Source organism: Ixodes scapularis, unplaced genomic scaffold (assembly GCF_016920785.2).
Source record: "Ixodes scapularis isolate PalLabHiFi unplaced genomic scaffold, ASM1692078v2 PGA_scaffold2__306_contigs__length_199485367, whole genome shotgun sequence".
NCBI classification, from domain to species: Eukaryota; Metazoa; Arthropoda; class Arachnida; order Ixodida; family Ixodidae; genus Ixodes; species Ixodes scapularis.
Window position 1 is genome coordinate 97,743,097 of NW_024609857.1, and position 7,492 is coordinate 97,750,588.

The window sequence follows — 7,492 nt, forward strand, 5'->3', positions numbered from 1 at the left end:
TCTGTCGGGCAGAGGAGGTAGATTGCTGCGGTCAAGGAGAAAGCCAGGACAACCGATTTTCAACCGCGAATGATGATTGCGCAAGCTACCAGTGGCCTAACAATAAGCAGAGATATATCACCAGAATTCTAACTAAAGGTCACGATTATTTGCAAAAGCTTTAGATGATCGTGGTCGTCGTCATCACAAGGAATGCTATGAATCTATAGACAACGACCTGGGCTCAAAAAGATAAAAATAAAAGTTTGTTTTCTCTCTCTCCAGCAGCCTCAAATACTTTTCTTTGGTGGTGTTCCTGAACGCACAAAATTTACGATTTTTATTTGAGGTTCTGAGCGGCTGCAGCTTCCCTCGGTAAGCGCCTTGGCTTGCTCACCACAAAGGGCATGCCGCGCCTTCAACATGCCACTGCCTGCTCCACAGCACATTCACGAAATCAACCTCCCCAGCTGGCTTGAATCGCTTCCAGATGGGCGATCGTTCTTGCTGTATGACTCTGGCGCACAAGACAAAAATCGTCTATTCATGTTTGCGACGGACGAGAACCTTCGACTCCTCAGCCAGTACGCTGACTGGTTCCCCGATTGCACTTTCGACGTCTCGCCGTCGCTCTTCCCGCAGGTACGACGCACGCCTACGTTGCTCTACATATGTAAGACCTGGCGGTTTTAAATTTTTGTCCTCAAAATTTGCATGTCATTACAGTGCGACACTTCCATCTCATCATGTCGCTTCCAAAATAGTGCGTCCTTACATTGCAGGAGCATACCATCCACGGTCTTGTTCATGGCAAGGTGCTACCGCTAGTCTACTGCCTGATGGCCAAATGGAGCCAGGAAGCCTATGGCCGCGTTGTCAGGACACTCAAGAAACTTTGCCCCCGACTGTCACCTCAGACGTTAATGATGGATTCTGAAGTTGCGGCGAAACGAGCTTTTCAGTCGGTGTTCCCGACAGCCAGAGTGACGGGATGCTTATTCCACCTAAAACAGTCGTTTGTTCGCCGGAGGCAGGAGGAGCACCTCATCGTCAGGTAAATCAGTCAAAATGACGAGTAAATATTGACCACTCAGGTATGAAATTTCTACGCAGATATCGTGAGGATTGTGACTTTCGCAAAAGAGTGAGCATGAGACCGGCACTGGCCTTTGTTCGACCTGGGGATATTGCGCGAGGTAAAGGTAATTTTTAGTACTGGCGGGCAAGGAAGGCTTCGTGCGTTTCATATCAACGACGTGCAAGACTGGTTCCGTTACTTGTCTGGATTGGTTCTCGCTACATCTTGTCTTAGCTCTAGAATTTATATACATTGCTTTTGTAATTATCAGCATTTTGCATTTGTTTTTGTCCAGGACTGGAAGAGCTCCAAGACGATGCTCTCTCAACAGACGACGGTCTAAACAAAATGTTCCATTACTTCGAGAGGACGCACGTGGGCTCGAGCATCGGAAGGAGCTGCTCGCGTAGGCTATCCCTTTTCACGCATGACTTCTGGATCTGCTACGAACGGATCTCTGAAGGACTTTTGAGGCCCAACAATCACGTCGAGTCCTGGCACAATGCACTCCAGAAGTCCTTGGGGCAGCATCATCCGGACACGTACAAGCTAGTGGCCGCATTTCCAAGGAAGCAGAGTTTGACAGAGCAGAAGCTGGTGGATGTACTTCGCGGAGAGCCTCAAAGGAGCAGCAAGGCCACCTACGTTCGCGTAACGAAGAATCTGAGCAAGCTAGTTGAAGAGTACGACCAAAGTTGCATGCTAGAGTACCTCCGCGGTGTCGCGCAGTCATTCGGTCTTTTAATTTTTTTAAATACTATGGAACGGCAAGTGATAAACAACTATATTGCTGAAACTCTATGTCTTGCGTTTTCATTACAAGTTTGCAGAAATTGTATTTTTTAGACTTCCCACAGGTCCGTACTCAACCAATAAAATGACGTAAAGCGTTCGAGCTTTACGCCATTTGTCCCAGCGCTCTCCTGTTGCACGCTCTCCCATCTGCGCTCTGGTGTCGCGGCGCTCTCCCGTTATGCGCTCTGGTGTCGCGGCGCTCTCCCGTCGTGCGCTCTCGTCTCCCAGCGCTCTCCTGTCGTGCGCTCTCCTGACTGCGCTCTGGTGTCGCGGCGTTCTCCCGTTATGCGCTCTGGTGTCCCTGCGCTCTCCTGTCGTGCGCTCTCCCGTCTGCGCCCTGGTGTCCCGGAACTCACATATGGTGCCCTCTGGTGTCGCAGTGCTCTCCTGTCGTGCGCTCTCGTGTCACAGCACTCTCCCTTCTGCGCTCTGGTGCCGCGGCGCTCTCCCGTCATGCGCTCTGGTGTCGCGGCGCTCTCCCGTCGTGCGCTCTCATGTCCCAGCGCTCTCTTGTCGTGCGCTCTGGTGTCGCGGCGCTCTCTCGTCATGGGCTCTCGTGTCCTAGCTCTCTCCTGTCGCGCGCTCTCCCGTCTGCGCTCTGGTGTCGCGGCGCTCTCCCGTCGTGCGCTCTGGTGTTACAGGGCTCTCCCGTCGTGCGCTCTCGTGCCCAGCGCTCTCATGTCGCGCGCTCTCCCATCTGTGCTCTGGTGTCGCGGCGCTCTCCCGTCGTGCGCTCTGGTGTCGCGGGGCTCTCCAGTCGTGCGCTTTGGTATCCCAGCGCTCCCCTGTCGCGCGCTCTCCCGTCTGAGCTCTGGTGTCGCGGCGCTCTCCCATCGTGCGCTCTCGGGTCCCAGCGCTCTCCTGTCGCGGCGCTCTCCTGTCGTGCGCTCTAGTGTCGCGGTGCTCTCCCGTCGTGCGCTGTGGTGTCCCGGCAATCTCCCGTCGTGCGCTCTCTTGTCGCCGGCTTTCCCGTTTGCGCTCTGGCGTCGCGGTGCCTTCCTGTCGTGCGCTCTCGTGTCCCAGCGCTCTCCTGTAGCGTGCTCTCCCGTCTGCGCTCTGGTGTCGCGGCGCTCTCCCGTCGTGCGCTCTGGTGTCGCGGGGCTCTCCCGTCATGCGCTCTCACGTCCCAGCGCTCACCTGTCGCGCGCTTTCCTGTCTGCACTCTAATGTCGCGGCGCTCTCCCGTTGTGTGCTCTTGTGTCCCAGCGCTCTCGTGTCCCAGCGCTCTCCTGTCGCGGCGCTCTCCTGTCATGCGCTCTGGTGTCGCGGCGCGCTCCCGTCTTGCGCACTCGTGTCCCAGCGCTCTCCTCTCGGGGCGCTCTCCCGTCGTGCGCTCTCGTGTCCCCACGCTCTCCTGCCGCGCGCTCTGGTGTCGCGGCGCACTCCTGTCGTGCACTCTCGTGTCCCAGCGCCCTCTTGTCGCAGCGCTCTACTGTCGTGCACTCTGGTGTCGCGGCGCTCTCCCGTCGTTCGCACTCGTGTCCCAGCGCTCTCCTGTCGTGCGCTCTGGTGTCGCGGTGCGCTCCCGTCGTGCGCTCTTGTGTCCCAGTGCCCTCCTGTCGCGGCGCTCTCCCGTCGGGCGCTCTCGTGTAGCAGCGCTCTCCCGTCGTGCGCTCTTGTGTCCCAGCGCTCTCCTGTCGTGCGCTCTGGTGTCGCGGCGCTCTCCTGACGTGCACTCTCGTGTCCCAGCGCTCTCCTTTCGCACGCTCTCCCGCCTGCGCTCTGATGTCGCGGCGCTCTCCCGTCGTGCGCTGTCATCTCCCAGCGCTCTCCCGTCCGCGCTCTGGTGTCGCGTCGCTCTCCCGACATGCGCTCTCGTGTTCCAGCGCTCTCCTGTCGTGCGCTCTGGTGTCGCGGCGCTTTCCCGTCGTGCGCTCTCGTGTCCTAGCGAACTGGTGTCGCGCGCTCTCCCACCTGCACTCTGGTGTTGCGCGCTCTCCCGTCGTGCGCTCTGGTGTCGCGGCGCTCTCCCGTCGTGCGCACTCGTGTCCCAGCGCTCTCCTGTCGTGCGCTCTGGTGTAGCGGTGCGCTCCCGTCCTGCGCTCTTGTGTCCCAGTGCTCTCCTGTCGCGGCGCCCTCCCGTCGGGCGCTCTCGTGTAGCAGCGCTCTCCCGTCGTCCGCTCTTGTGTCCCAGCGCTCTCCTGTCGTGCGCTCTGGTGTCGCGGTGCTCTCCTGACGTGCGCTCTCGTGTCCCAGCGCTCTCCTTTCGCGCGCTCTCCCGCCTGCGCTCTGATGTCGCGGCGCTCTCCCGTCGTGCGCTGTCATCTCCCAGCGCTCTCCCGTCCGCGCTCTGGTGTCGCGTTGCTCTCCCAACATGCGCTCTCGTGTTCCAGCGCTCTCCTGTCGTGCGCTCTGGTGTCGCGGCGCTTTCCCGTCGTGCGCTCTCGTGTCCTAGCGAACTGGTGTCGCGCGCTCTCCCATCTGCGCTCTGGTGTTGCGCGCTCTCCCGTCGTGCGCTCTGGTGTCGCGGCGCTCTCCCGTCGTGCGCTCTCGTTTCCCTGCGCTCTCCTGTTGCGCGCTCTCCCGTCTGCGCTCTGGTGTCGCGGCGCTCTCCCGCCGTGTGCTCTGGTGTCGCGCCGCTCTCCCGTCGTGCGCTCTCGTGTCCCAGCGCTCTCCTGTCGTGCGCTCTCCCGTCTGCGCCCTGGTGCCCCGGCACTCACATATCGCGCCGTCTGGTGTCGCAGTGCTCTCCTGTCGTGCGCTCTCGTGTCACAGCACTCTCCCTTCTGCGCTCTGGTGCCGCGGCGCTCTCCCGTCTGCGCTCTGGTGTCGCGGCGCTCTCCCGTCGTGTGCTCTGGTGTCGCGCCGCTCTCCCGTCGTGCGCTCTCGTGTCCCAGCGCTCTCCTGTCGTGCGCTCTCCCGTCTGCGCCCTGGTGCCCCGGCACTCACATATCGTGCCCTCTGATGTCGCAGTGCTCTCCTGTCGTGCGCTCTCGTGTCACAGCACTCTCCCTTCTGCGATGTGGTGCCGCGGCGCTCTCCCGTCATGCGCTCTGGTGTCGCGGCGCTCTCCCGTCGTGCGCTCTTATGTCCCAGCGCTCTCTTGTCCTGCGCTCTGGTGTCGCGGCGCTCTCTCGTCATGGGCTCTCGTGTCCTAGCTCTCTCCTGTCGCGCGCTCTCCCGTCTGCGCTCTGGTGTCGCGCGCTCTGGTGTTACAGGGCTCTCCCGTCGTGCGCTCTCGTGCCCAGCGCTCTCATGTCGCGCGCTCTCTCATCTATGCTCTGGTGTCGCGGCGCTCTCCCGTCGTGCGCTCTGGTGTCGCGGGGCTCTCCAGTCGTGCGCTTTGGTATCGCAGCGCTCCCCTGTCGCGTGCTCTCCCGTCTGAGCTCTGGTGTCGCGGCGCTCTCCTGTCGTGCGCTCTGGTGTCGCGGTGCTCTCCCGTCGTGCGCTGTGGTGTCGCGGCAATCTCCCGTCGTGCGCTCTCTTGTCGCGCGCTTTCCCGTCTGCGCTCTGGTGTCGCGGCGCTCTCCCGTTGTGTGCTCTTGTGTCCCAGCGCTCTCCTGTCGCGGCGCTCTCCTGTCATGCGCTCTGGTGTCGCGGCACGCTCCCGTCTTGCGCACTCGTGTCCCAGCGCTCTCCTCTCGCGGCACTCTCCCGCCGTGCGCTCTCGTGTCCCAGCGCTCTCCTGTTGTGCGCTCTGGTGTCGCGGCGCGCTCCTGTCGTGCACTCTCGTGTCCCAGCGCCCTCTTGTCGCAGCGCTCTACTGTCGTGCACTCTGGTGTCGCGGCGCTCTCCCGTCGTGCGCACTCGTGTCCCAGCGCTCTCCTGTCGTGGCTCTGGTGTCGCGGTGCGCTCCCGTCGTGCGCTCTTGTGTCCCAGCGCTCTCCTGTCGCGGCGCACTCCCGTCGGGCGCTCTCGTGTAGCAGCGCTCTCCCGTCGTGCGCTCTTGTGTCGCAGCGCTCTCCTGTCGTGCGCTCTGGTGTCGCGGCGCTCTCCGGACGCGCGCTGTCGTGTCCCAGCGCTCTCCTTTCGCGCGCTCTCCCGCCTGCGCTCTGATGTCGCGGCGCTCTCCCGTCGTGCGCTGTCATCTCCCAGCGCTCTCCCGTCCGCGCTCTGGTGTCGCGTCGCTCTCCCGCCATGCGCTCTCGTGTTCCAGCGCTCTCCTGTCGTGCGCTCTGGTGTCGCGGCGCTTTCCCGTCGTGCGCTCTCGTGTCCTAGCGAACTGGTGTCCCGCGCTCTCCCATCTGCGCTCTGGAGTCGAGGGGCTCTCCCGTAGTGCGCTGTTGTCTCCCAGCGCTCTCCAGTCTCGCGCTCTGCCGACTGCGCTCGGGTGTCGCGGCGCTCTCCCGTCATGCGCTCTGGTGTCGCGGCGCTCTCACGACGTACGCTCTCGTGTCCCAGCGCTCTTCTTTCGCGCACTCTCCCGTCTGCGCTGTGGTGTCGCGGTGCTCTCCCGTCATGCGCTCTGGTTTCGCGGGGATCTCCCGTCGTGCGCTCGCCTGTCCCAGCGATCTCCTGTTGTGCGCTCTCCCGTCTGCACTCTGGTTTCGCTTCGCTCTCCCGCCGTGCGCTCTGGTGTCGCGGCGCTCTCCCGTCGTGCGCTCTCGTGTCCCAACGCTCTTCTGTTGCGTGCTCTCCCGTCTGCGCTCTTGTGTCGCGGCGCTCGCCCTTCGTGCACTCTGGTATCACGGCGCTCTCGCGTCGTGCGCTCTCGTCTCCCAGCGCTCTACTGTCGCGCGCTCTCCCGACTACGCTCTGGTGTCGCCGCGCTCTCCCGTTATGCGCTCTGGTGTCGCGGCGCTCTCCCGTCGTGCGCTGTCGCGTTCCAGCGCTCTCCAGTCGTGCGCTCTGATTTCGCGGGGATCTCCCGTCGTGCGCTCCCCTGTCCCAGCGCTCTCCAGTCTCGCGCTCTCCCGACTGCGCTCGGGTGTCGCGGCGCTCTCCCGTCATGCGCTCTGGTGTCGCGGCGCTTTCACGACGTGCGCTCTCGTGTCCCAGCGTTCTTCTTTCGCGCACTCTCCCGTCTGCGCTGTGGTGTCGCGGCGCTCTCCCGTCATGCGCTCTGGTTTCGCGGGGATCTCCCGTCGTGCGCTCTCCTGTCCCAGCGCTGTGCTGTTGTGCGCTCTCCCGTCGGCGCTCTGGTGTCGCTTCGCTCTCCCGCCGTGCGCTCTGGTGTCACGGCGCTCTTCCGTCGTGCGCTCTCGTGTCCCAGCGCTCTCCTGTCGCGCGCTCTCCTGACTGCGCTCTGGTGTCGCGGCGCTGTCCCGTTATGCGTTCTGGTGTCGCGGCGCTCTCCCGTCGTGCGCTCTGCTGTTGCGTGCTCTCCCGTCTGCGCTCTTGTGTCGCGGCGCTCGCCCTTCGTGCACTCTGGTGTCACGGCACTCTCCCGTCGTGCGCTCTCGTCTCCCAGCGCTCTCCTGTCGCGCGCTCTCCTGACTGCGCTCTGGTGTCGCGGCGCTCTCCTGTTATGCGCTCTGGTGTCGCGGCGCTCTCCCGTCGTGCGCTCTGGTGTCGCGGGGCTCTCCAGTCGTGCGCTTTGGTATCGCAGCGCTCCCCTGTCGCGTGCTCTCCCGTCTGAGCTCTGGTGTCGCGGCGCTCTCCTGTCGTGCGCTCTGGTGTCGCGGTGCTCTCCCGTCGTGCGCTGTGGTGTCGCGGCAATCTCCCGTCGTGCGCTCTCTTGTCGCGCGCTTTCCCGTCTGC

The 7,492-nt window shown here is 63.0% G+C and overlaps 1 pseudogene; it reads left to right on the forward strand.

The window, feature by feature from the left end:
• Positions 1-276: 276 nt before the first annotated feature.
• LOC115311533 lies at positions 277-1,640 on the forward strand (annotated as a pseudogene).
• Positions 1,641-7,492: the final 5,852 nt, after the last annotated feature.